The sequence below is a fragment of the Astyanax mexicanus genome, chromosome 21 (genome assembly GCF_023375975.1).
Source record: "Astyanax mexicanus isolate ESR-SI-001 chromosome 21, AstMex3_surface, whole genome shotgun sequence".
Taxonomy (NCBI): Eukaryota; Metazoa; Chordata; class Actinopteri; order Characiformes; family Acestrorhamphidae; genus Astyanax; species Astyanax mexicanus.
Window position 1 is genome coordinate 18,083,824 of NC_064428.1, and position 12,831 is coordinate 18,096,654.

The window sequence follows — 12,831 nt, forward strand, 5'->3', positions numbered from 1 at the left end:
AGAGCAAGAAAAGCAAGAAAAGCAATAAAACCGTGAGGCAGTTGACTGTCAAATCAAGCATTTGCTTTGACAGCAAAGCTTTCCAGAGAACTCTAGACAAAGCAAGGCTGAAGCTTTTCACATAACAGACGGAGTACGCAGACGCTGCTCGAGGAAAACTACAACAAACAAGCTATTTGTTTACAAAGAACGTCTAGAGCCGACGGTTATGTGACGAGTTTAAAGAATCGGAAGCAAAACAAAGCAACACAACCTGAGAGGGGTATGAAATGTGAAATGTGCCACAAACTGATTTGAATTCTGGGGAATTTAGGGCACGTTTATTTGAAATTGACCTCAGGCCACCTTTGACCCTCGCTAACCTGTTGCCAACAATAAATTCCTGTTTGTCACTTCAGAAGCTGCAGACAAAACCCAGCTGTCTCGCCCATCTCATTCCGTCTGCTGTCATGCCATCCCAAAATACCCCCTCAGCCTGAAGTCTTTAGGAAATCTATTTATGCTAACGAGACTAAACAAATGAAACAGACCTGCAGCACCGTCGATGTAAATCTTGCTTGAAACCAACTCATTCGAAGAATGCTCCGGACAGCTTTAGACACATCAGCAGTTTCTGACCCAGTTAACCTCCCCACTCCAAAAAATCCGTAAAAAAAAAATACCACCAATTAGCTGCAAGTTTCAGAACCGTCAAAAAGTTCAACCGTCTCCTAGTTCTACAGAAAGTCCAAAAAGGAATCCATAAGCGAACTATTCATTTAAAGCAGTGAAGCGTATCTATTGTTTCTGCAGTATAACATATTTCAGGAGACTTAAAAAAAAAAAAGTAATTATTTGTAATCTCACGAGCTGTTAATTACTAACTGTAGAGACCAGCTTAGAAACGTACATATAATAACAGATGTTCATAAAATAAAGATGCTACAAAGGGATCTTTAAGTAATGCAATGCAATCCAATTGGTTACATTTTTGAAGAAACATTTTTGTAAAAGTTGTGTTTGGTTTAAAACACATGACGTGAGGTTTAAAAGCTTCTCCTCTTTCCCTTCCCTAACAATTTGACCCAACAAAAACCTGGGAGAAAGTGAATTCATTACCTCTCCAAAATAACCCGTTTTAGAAATATCATATTTCAAAAAAGTCTGCTAACATTAATGATATCGCTAAAGTCTGTGGGCATATCCTGCAAATATACTGACATTATTAAACTTTCTGATGATTCAGTATTTACGGAATACTTTGTACTTGTAGGTTAACTAGTACGTACTGAATGAGTACTTAAACAAGTACTAACAGTGTATACTGCATAATAAGTTCTTGCTGAATAATCAGCGGTTACTAAATCATTAGTAGTTACTGAATAATTTGGCAGGCACTGAATTATTAGTACTTATTGAACAATTAGTGGATACTGAATAATTAGAACTTGCTGGATAATCAGTGGATACTGAAAAATCAGTGCTTATTGATTAATTATCAAATATTGATTTGTTTGTACTTAATGAATAATCAGAAGATAATAAAAAAATGTATTTATTGTTTTAGATACTATTACTACTATACTATTACTAGTACTTACTTAATAATCAATAGATGCTGAATCTTTAACAAGTATTGATTAAATAGAAGGTACAGAATAATTAGTATTTTTTGATGAATTATCAGGTACTGAATTATTAATACTTGCTGAATAATCAGTAGATGCTAAATCATATTTATTGATTGAATGGTTCTAAATTATTAGTACTTACTAATTAATTATCAGGTACTAAATTATTAGTACTTAATGATTAATCAGTAGATGCTGAATCATTAGTACTTATTAATTAAACAGAAGGTACTAAATAATTTGTACTTTTTGATTAATGTATTAGAAACCGAGCTATATATATTATATTAGTCAGTATGTAGTGAATATATAGTACATAGTAAATAATTAGCAGGTACTAAATAATCCCTACCTTCTGAATAACTGCTAGGTACCAAATGTGTAGTATATACTGAAAGATTAGTACTACTACTAAATTAATTGGTAGTGATTTTTTTCACTTCAGTTTCTGAATCAGTCTCTCTGATTGTGCTATTTATAGGTTTATGTTTGAGTAAAATGGACATTTTTTATTCCATGTTTTATTATATAAACTACAGACAATATTTCCCCCAAATTCCAAATAAAAATATTATCATTTAGAGCATTTCTTTGCAGAAAATGAGAAACGGCTGAAATAAAAAAAAAGATGCAGAGCTTTCAGACCTCAAATAATGCAAAGAAAACAAGTTCATATTCATAAAGTTTTAAGAGTTTAGAAATCAATATTTGGTGGAATAACCCTGTTTTTTAATCACAGATTTCATTCTCCTCCACCAGTCTTACACACTGCTTTTGGATAACTTTATGCCTTTACTCCTGGTGCAAAAATTCAAGCAGTTCAGCTTGGTTTGATGGCCTGTGATCATCCATCTTCCTCTTGATTATATTATATACCAGAGCTGTATGTTTCAGGTCCTTACATAAAATGTAATTTTATATATTTTAAAAGTATGTCTCAAACAATGAAATCTAGATATTCTATCTTTAAAAACTGGATTAAAAACGTTGATTTCTTGCAGTCGTTTCTCTGTGCTGCAGTTACAGGCCTGTGTTGAGTCGTCTGACGAGACCAAAACAGGATAAAGTCATAATGAGGCACCTTTCTAACCCCCCCCCCCCCAAACAACCCCTTCCACCCCTCTGTTGGCGCACAGTCATCTGCTGCCCGAGTGCATAACTGCCGGCTCCACGTCACCCCAAGAATGTGTGTGTGTGTGTGTGTGTGTGTGTGTGTGTGTGTGGGTAAACCTGACACTGTATTAGGCCTCTCCGTCTGACATAGAGGCACAGGTGTGGCGGAGATCTGCCCGCTCCAGATCAACACACACAGACTTCAGGTACCAGAGCAAATTTAGACTAATCAACTTTCGAGATGTTCTGCCTCAAAGTGCAAAAGATACTGAATACAAACTGCCTCTCTCTCACACACACACACACATACATACACACACTCTATATATAAATATATATGCACACACACACACACACTCTACAGTTACGCTCCTTGCTTCTATAGCCTCTGGGGCCCCCCTGGGCAGCGCTGCTTCTCATTTTCACTTCTGTAACTACAGTAAAACACATGATTCCATGATTCCTCCTCATACAACTTAAATTTGCAATTTAAAGGTCTCCATATGCTAAAATCCACTTTTTCTTGTTCTTTGTGAAATACTATAGGTCTCTCTGAGTTGTATATGCACGCTGCATATGAAACTTTTCTTCCGCCTCCATTATGTGCAGTAGCTAGTAAAAGAAAATCCTCAGAAATACGAGTCTAACAGGAAAGACACCATTTATGTCAACCCGTGAGTTCATGGCCTCACCCATCTTGGCTCGGGACCGCCCACAGACAGAGCTGAAGCCGGGCCGGGCTGCAGTAGAGCCGACACTGAAGAGCTTACAGCTCTGTTTACACCAGCTAGTTAATGTAAGCTAATTTCTGTAAGTAACTATAGGTTTAAATAGGATCTCCGGTTGATTCTGTGTTTTACAGAGGCCTTAAATATACACTAGGAAAGCACAGTTTGACAAGGCAGCACAACTTGATAGAACACTGGTCAAAGCGGGTGCGGTTTGGGTCGGATTTTTGTTTGTTAAGTGTTGTTTAAGGGTTAATTTTATCTACCACTCAGTGCTGCATCTTCACAGCTACAGCTGTATCTCTGAAAACATTTCGGCCTATAAGTTTTAGAGCTGTAAAATTGACTGTGGGGGGAAGGCAGGTAGGCGTTCTCTGCTGCAGTGCTGTTAGCCAATCAGAGGCGACATGTTTGCATGTATGAATATTCATGAGCAAGAGCTGAAATCCTGTCTTTCTTCAGAGACCTCTAATTCAGTGAAATAAAGCAGGGCTATACAAAAAGACAGAAGACGTTTTTTACTTTTTTCACAAAAGAACGGCTCATGTGACATTCATTCATACTACAGACCAAAACTAGACATTTTAAAATGAATGAAAAAAATTATGGATTGAGATCTTTAAAGGAAAATGTATTTTCTACTAAGAAAAGAGCTGTTTACAGTCATGATCTAAAGGGGGTTTTCATACCTGTAGTGTGAAAGGTTTCTATGGTTTAGATCAGTTGATGAATTGTGCTCTCTCTCAGGGCTCCGGCAGCTGATGGCATGCTGCATAACTGGGATTCAAACCAGCAATCTTACCCGATCATAGTGACAACTTTTTAGACAGCTGGACCACTCTGCACCCACTTTTTCACGTTTTTAAACATTTCAGCTTTTTTACAGGTTTTACAGGTTTACAGCTTTTGTACCAAATCTTGGTGGCAATCAACTCAACGCTTGACATGATTATTTAGTTTTCATTGTACCTAACTTCACGATTGTTAGCCGAATTATGAATGACGAGTTTGGAAAATCTGTAATATTCCTTTTAAGACACACTCACACTTACACAAACACTTACACACACACACACACACACACACACACACACTCACACACACACACACAGACGCTCAAGATAAAAGCCTGTAAACCGTGTGCAAGTGTAATTAGGTTGTAATTGATTTTGTCCAGGCTTTGGGCTGTCATGGATTAGCAATGATGAGTGAGTGTGTCAAATGTGGATATTGACCGGCTCGGGCCGACTCCTGTGGGCTTTGAAGGATAGAGAAAGAAGCCCCTTCACCAGCAAAAAAATAAAAGATATACTGTGAGAAAGCTTAGCAATCATCACAAACACAACAATCACTTCTTTTATATTAAGACATCTTCATACTCACAGCTAACGCAGATAACACTCACGTTTTCCTTTGATCACATCCTGTATCAGTGATAATCATTAACTGACTGATCAATGCCTTTCAACCGTTTAAGATACAGTTTAAGTTAAAGGGGAATTTTACTGATTTTATTTTTTTTTTTTTGTAAAGATTGAAAATCACTCTCACATAAAGAAATCTCACCAGCTTTATACTTGCCACTATTAGTCCCTTTCTGTGCTGTAAACTTGCTTTTTTTGAGGCTGGTAACTCTGATGAACTCTTGTTTACCCTTTCCTCGGGCAGCCCTGATGAGAGCCAGTTTCATCATCATAGCTCTTGGCTCTTGATGGTCTTTGCAACTGCTCTAGAGCATATTTTCAAAGTTTTTCTTACTTTTTTGAGTAGTTCTTGCCATAGTATGGATTAGAACATGACTTAAGTAGGGGTTATTCACTGTATACCAACTCTACCTCTTCACAACTTTACAACTGATGCTCTCAAACACATTAAGAGACAAGAAATTTGAGTAATTAACTATTTATTTTTTAATTAAAAAATTTACTGCTGGGGCGCCGAGTGGTCCAGTGGTCTAAAGCGCTGCCACTATGAGCAGGAGGTCGCAGGTTTGAACCCCTGCTCGTGCAGCTTTGCCATCAAGCTGCCGGCGCTCAGAGGGAGCACAATTGGCCCTGCTCCCTCTGGGTGGGTAGATGGCGCTCTCTCCCCTCATCACTAAAGGGTGATGTCCGCAGCACAAGGCATCTGTGAGCTGATGTATCGAAACCGAGTCGCTGCGCTTTCCTCCAAGCGTGCTGGCTGCTCGGCAATACTGCATCAGCAGCAGCTTGAAAAGCTTACAGCAGTCACTTTCATAGGCCCTAAAATAGAACCCTGTGGCATGCCAAAATAAAATAAAACCTAGTCAATTAAAAGGCTAGTAACCTGTTAAAATGCCTTGACCTGTATACAGGCTACAGGTGTAGGTGATACAAAACCCTTATTCTCTGCAGTAAAATTACTTATTTACATTCTGAACATTTGAGAGCTTTGGAGAAGCTGCCTGTTTTCTCTTTACTTCACTTAATAATTCCAGATCAGTCACAGGAAGTAACCCAAATTCTGAAAATAGATGTTTAATGCATATTTGAAAATAGACGTAAAAGCTAGACAAGCATAACGAACTAAAGGTTTGGAGGACATTTACTTTTTGATTTGTATTCAGGAAATTTACATGATTTAAAGCATTTAAAAATGAAGTTTAGGAAAGTTATTATATATATTTTACGTCACTATTTTTCTATACTTTCTGTTACAATTACAATTATGATTTTCAGTAGTGTTCCTTATCAAACATGAAAGCTTTTAATGTAATGCTTGAATAGAAATCCTCAAGGTTTAGTGGTGTAATGTCATGCAAAAAAAATGGACAAAAATCTTCGACTGTTAAGGGGTTCTTTAGGCTCAATATCCAAATCATTAATCATAGAGTTTCTATAGGGGTTCTTTACTCTTTACTCCAAAACTGGTTCTTCTAAAGCATCATTTAAAGAACTATTGAAGCACCTTTGTTGAGATTTATTGTGTGATTGGTCAGTTGGTGTGATTCCTCTCTAGGCAAGAAAGTGTGTATGTATTTTGTGTGTGAGGGCAAAGGCCCAGTGTCTCATGTTCAAACATGCCTTTCTCTCTCTTTCTCTCTCTCTCTCTCTCTCTCTCGCGTGTGCTCTCTCACTCAACTCAACTCCCCCACCTCCCCTTCACTCACTCGCACCCCCCTTTTCGTTGTCAACTGCTAATTGCCTTTCACACCTTCTATGTTTTTCAGACATATTTTCCAACCTGGCACGTTCCCTTGAGGTGCTACTAGCTGCCCCAAAGGCTGGATCGTCTGGAGAGAGAGAGAGAAAGAGAATGAGAATGAGAAAGAGAGAGAGACAGAAAGCTTTTCTTGTCTTATTATCTAGTTTCTGTGCTGTTAGTTGGGGCTGAATTCATATTTGTGGATCCACAAGCGCACAAATGCGAGACAAATATCGACCCCACAGCAACCCAATCCCCCACTTTCACCTGCTTCACACTCGTCTGCTGCAAATGCTGTAAATTACCCTCAGCTAGAAGCCCTGGATACATTACATTCTGCTGCATTTAATGTTTCAAAATTTGTCTGTATTGGGAGAGTTCAATAAATAAACATCATTACACTCTCGAGTTTCACCGTATAGACGGATATTCGCTTTGTGATTATATCGCTAATCTAGGTATTAGCAAAAGGATACAGGTATTGGAAAACCGTATTGTGCTGTACAGGTACTGTCAGAGGCACTGTAAGAGACACGCATCAGACGTTCGTCAATGTAAAAGTGAACAAAAGGTAAAGAAGGCAAGGTTGCAATCGGAACCAACAAACAATGATTCTAAAAAAAAGCTAGAAAACAGGCATTGATTGGGAGCAGGTAGGCAAAACACAGGAAACTAGGAGATTGATGCTTGATGTGCAATGTTGAGAAGTTGGCAATACTTCGCAAAGTCAAACAACAATTCCAAAAAAGGGCTAATAAATAGACAATGATTGGGAACCAATAGGCAAAACTCAGGAGAATGAAGCTTGATATGCATTGTTGAGATGTTGGCAATACTTCGCAAAGTCAAAAAACAATTCCAAAAAGAGCTAGAAAACAGGTAATGATTGGAAGCAGGTAGGCAAAACAATTGAGATTGATGCTTGGTATGCAATGTAAAATGTTGGCAATACTTTGCAAAGTCAAACAACAATTCAATAAAGGGCTAGTAAACCAGCAATGATTGGGAACAGGTAGACAAAACACAGAAGATTAGGAGATTGATGCTTGGTATGCAATGTTGAGAAGTTGCAAATATTTTGCAAAGTCAAACAACAATTCCAAAAGGGGCTAGTAAACAGGTAACGATTGGAAACCAATAGGCAAAACTCAGGAGAATAAAGTTTGATATGCAATGTAAAGATGTTGCCAATACTTCGCAAAGTCAAACAACAATTCCAAAAAGAGCTAGAAAACAGGTAATGATTGGGAGCAGGTAGGCAAAACACTTGAGATTGATGCTTGGTATGCAATGTAAAATGTTGGCAATATTTCGCAAAGTCAAACAACAATTCAATAAAGGGCTAGTAAACAAGCAATGATTGGGAACAGGTAGACAAAACACAGAATATGCAATGTTGAGAAGTTGGCAATACTTCGCAAAGTCAAACAACAATTCCAAAAAAGGGCTAATAAATAGACAATGATTGGGAACCAATAGGCAAAACTCAGGAGAATGAAGCTTGATATGCATTGTTGAGATGTTGGCAATACTTCGCAAAGTCAAAAAACAATTCCAAAAAGAGCTAGAAAACAGGTAATGATTGGAAGCAGGTAGGCAAAACAATTGAGATTGATGCTTGGTATGCAATGTAAAATGTTGGCAATACTTTGCAAAGTCAAACAACAATTCAATAAAGGGCTAGTAAACCAGCAATGATTGGGAACAGGTAGGCAAAACACAAGAGATTAGGAGATTGATGCTTGGTATGCAATGTTGAGAAGTTGCAAATATTTTGCAAAGTCAAACAACAATTCCAAAAGGGGCTAGTAAACAGGTAAAGATTGGAAACCAATAGGCAAAACTCAGGAGAATAAAGTTTGATATGCAATGTAAAGATGTTGCCAATACTTCGCAAAGTAAAACAACAATTCCAAAAAGAGCTAGAAAACAGGTAATGATTGGGAGCAGGTAGGCAAAACACTTGAGATTGATGCTTGGTATGCAATGTAAAATGTTGGCAATATTTCGCAAAGTCAAACAACAATTCAATAAAGGGCTAGTAAACCAGCAATGATTGGGAACAGGTAGACAAAACACAGAATATGCAATGTTGAGAAGTTGGCAATACTTCGCAAAGTCAAACAACAATTCCAAAAAGAGCTGGAAAACAGGTAATGATTGGGGACCAATAGGCAAAACTCAGGAGAATAAAGTTTAATATGCAATGTTGAGAAGTTGGCAATACTTTGCAAAGTCAAACAACACTTCCAAACAGGGCTAATAAATAGACAATGATTGGGAACCAATAGGCAAAACTCAGGAGAATAAAGTTTGGTATGCAATGTAAAATGTTGGCAATACTTCACAAAGTCAAACAACAATTCAATAAAGGACTAGTAAACAAGCAATGATTGGGAACAGGTAGGCAAAACACAAGAGATTAGGAGATTGATGCTTGGTATGCAATGTGGAGATGTTGCCAATACTTTGCAAAGTCAAACAACAATTCCAAAAAGAGCTAGAAAACAGGTAATGATTGGGAACCAATAGGCAAAACTCAGGAGAATGAAGCTTGATATGCATTGTTGAGATGTTGGCAATACTTTGCAAAGTCACAGAGCAAAGTTGAAAAGCTAATGACAAACAGGCGAGTGAGAGTGTGGGAAGCAGAAGGTGAACATGAATATGACAGAAGGTTTAGGGAAGTTACTGTATGTTGAGTTCACGAAAGCAGGTGGGAGACCCGAGAGTGCGACAGGTACATATTTGCTCCCCATTATACAAACAATATAACTGTATCCTCAAAGGTACAACATGGCCCAACAGGCCAACAGTGTGCCATAAAAAGTACACTACATTCACCTTCCCAAAGGAAAGGGCATGTTTATATCATTCCCCCATGGGTTTTAAAATGGAAAAATAATTTAAAGGTCTAGAGCTTAGAGCAAAGACAGTGTGCATGAGGCCAAAGCTGCTTACTATTGTACTCACTATTCAAAACGTATCATCGAGGGAACTCCCACAGTGATTTTGTGGTACCTTTTCATAATGGTACCAATAATGGTAGTAGAATTGCGATCAAAATATTTGAATAACTAATTACTAATTAATTACTTATACTAACATTTCTGTATTAATATAAGCATCATTATGGACCAGTATTTAAGATTTTAATACTGGTATCAGTGTTAGTATGGATTTAATACTTAAGATTTTAATACTGGTATCAGGAACTGTATTGGTCCGATACATAAGACAGTATTGGTATTACTTTAAATATTTAACCGATACTCACAATTTAAATCCTGGTATCAGTACTCATCTGACACTAATAATTTCAATATTGATATTTGTCTATTTATTGGAATAAATAATTCAGTACTCACAATTTCAATATTGGTATCACAATCAGTATTAGTTTGATACTCACAATTTTATTAGTAGTATGTATTGGACTGATACTAAAGAGTTTATTACTGGTATCACTGTCAGTATCAGTCGGATATTCATGATTTTAATTATTTTAGCGTCTTTGTAACAAAATGTGGAAATACAATAAATATGTTCATTGGCTTTAAATATATGTCTATACAAACAAGGTGTGATTATGTTAAAAAAAAACAGAACATGTTAGAAATGTTATATTGTGTTCATGGTGAATACATACAATATGAACTTATTGAAGCCTGGTCTGTACAAATTAATTTATTATTTTAAGATTGCGTGAATAATTAACCAACTCAGCTATATATGTGCGATATGTTTACTGCAGTTTATTATTATCACAAAGGCCTCAATAGTGACAGGATGATATTACACAACCGTTTTTAAACCTTTAAACCAGCTGTGTCCCAACTGTCTCGTAAACCCTGCTGACCAGTATAGTATATCATCTCCAAAACAGCAACTTTACACTTTACAGGAGAGAGAAAAAACCTTGTAAACTTTCAATGGAAGTCAATGTAAAAATAGTTTACTTCAGGTCATTTTGAAGAGTTTCTATTGGTCCGTTCATCAAGAAATTTTGACACAGTGTAAGGGACAGGTTGTCTGTTCAAATTATGTAGTAAACTAAAAATCGACAAAAATGTAAACAAGTGTTTTTCATTGGACAGCGATGATATATTCTTCGTGATTGAGCTTAAATGGCTGTTCAGGTGCAGTTTAACTTGATTTATTACTGCATGCAGCTATGAAGAAACAACATTTCTGCTGCTGCTTCATGCTGTCTTTAAATATCTTTAATTATGGAAGGAAGGAATTAGCATGTGTTCTAATACTTTTGTCCATGTGGTGTTTTACCATTTGAAGATTTCTTGATACGACACCAACTGTATGGTTGAACTGTTGAATGTTTTAATAGAGCAATCATACTGTGGTCTTACTTTGGTTCCAAACCAACTATAAAGCAGTTCTTTGTGGTGAGAATGTGATCTGGCTTGTATTTATATCGTCGCTGTCCAATGAAAAACACTTCAATCTCCAAAACAGCAACTTTACAGGAGAGAGAAAAAACTTTCAATGGAAGTCAATGTAAAAATAGTTTACTTCAGGTCATTTTGAAGAGTTTCTATTGGTCCATTCATCAAGAAATTTTGACAAAGTGTAAGGGACAGGTTGTCTGTTCAAATTATGTAGTAAACTAAAAATCGAGAAAAATGGAGATAAATGGAGGAACTGGCTAGCTCATCTGAAACCTCATTCAACAGCTAATCAGTGATTCCGATTCAGAGGTAGCCGGTTGTTCCACACATTCATCATCTTCCGGGAGAGATCTATCATCAGAAGCTAAAGTGGCTCCATGCAGGAACTGCAATTTAGCATTTCCCATTTTAGTTGTCATAATGTCCCCTCATTTCTATTCCGCCACGCTTTTAGCGTAGCATTTTTTTCAGGACCGAGTCCAAGCCCGTCCATCCCGCCGGCCAAGACGCTAACGTAGAAATTAAATAAAGCTAAGAGTCTGCAGAGAAAGCTGCGCGCCCGTTCCCACCGGGAGAGGAGGCGGGGGGGTCGGCTAATAAGCTATAAGTGCCTCTGAAATATTAAGTAGATGCCGGGGAGCATTCCTGAGGGAAGGGAAGAGCTGCCATCTTCAATCGAGGCGGGAAGCAAATAGCGTCTCTGTCCGACGCGAGGCTGACACTTACAGATGATCCAAGAAGACCACATAGACAAAAGGCCCGGGGCTTCGGCAAGCGCCATCGATCCTCCAGACGGGCGGCTCCATTTTTCAACAAAAAAGCCATCAGTTAGCTTTTATCCTCAGCAGATACGTATAGGATATGCATATGCATGGAGCTCAGAGGCTGTCAGATGCAAACGCTAACGCTAAGCTGCAGCTTATACTCGCTTATATTTGCAGTGAGTCTAGATATATTAGCATCTCCCCTGCTGAGAATCGTTTACTAGTTACTCTTGTTTAAAGCAAAGCAGATCTTCAAAAATTGACACTGACTTTACATTTCTCATTCCAATTGTGATTATTTAATGCTCAGTTCATGCCATCAATATTTACCAATGTTTCAGTTTTCATTCCTGCTCTAAAACATCAATCAAATGTCAAAGCCGGCAGAGAATCGCAAAACAGCTGACTGAATTAAATGAATTACATGAAATAAATTATTCAGCCTCACTTAGCATGTTTGTTATACAGTTAGCTACCTTCACAAACTGGATTTTTAGTTTAGCTAAGATACAAGCTGTACAGCTAGCTAGCTAAATTTCTGATATGAAATGCATTGGTGAAATGAATTCATGATTAGTACAGTTGAGGTAAATGTATGATTTAAACTGTCCTGCTGAGGTAAATAAATGATTATAATAGCACTGCTAAAATAGCACTACAGAGGTATATTAATGATCAAAGTAACACCGCTTATGCTTTATAGTGGTAAATATGTCTGCCCAATAAATATTTTTAATGGTAGTCGTTCTGTAATTGATTTTTCTTGAAAAATAAAACAAAAAAAAACATTTAGTGTAAAGAGTAAAATAAAAACCCATCTAGTGTAAGTAAAAAACATTCCTGACCATTCCTGCTTTCTGAAGTCATTCCCCCCACATTCCATGAAGCAAAAATACTTTAGCAAAAACAAAAAAAACTCTATATATCTGTTTAACCGAACCAGAGCTGGAAAACTCCCAAACCCCAAACTGTTATATTAACTTGACTGACAATTTGTGACTGAAGACCCAATACCAAACAGTTTTTTTTTTGAGGTTTTCATTAA

At 37.3% G+C, this 12,831-nt stretch overlaps 1 protein-coding gene across 3 annotated transcripts in view; it reads right to left on the reverse strand.

Moving 5' to 3' along the window:
- The window catches only part of nrp2a (neuropilin 2a), a 144,374-nt gene that overhangs the window by 91,635 nt on the left and 39,908 nt on the right, over positions 1–12,831 (reverse strand). The gene's annotated exons all lie outside the window — the stretch shown is intronic.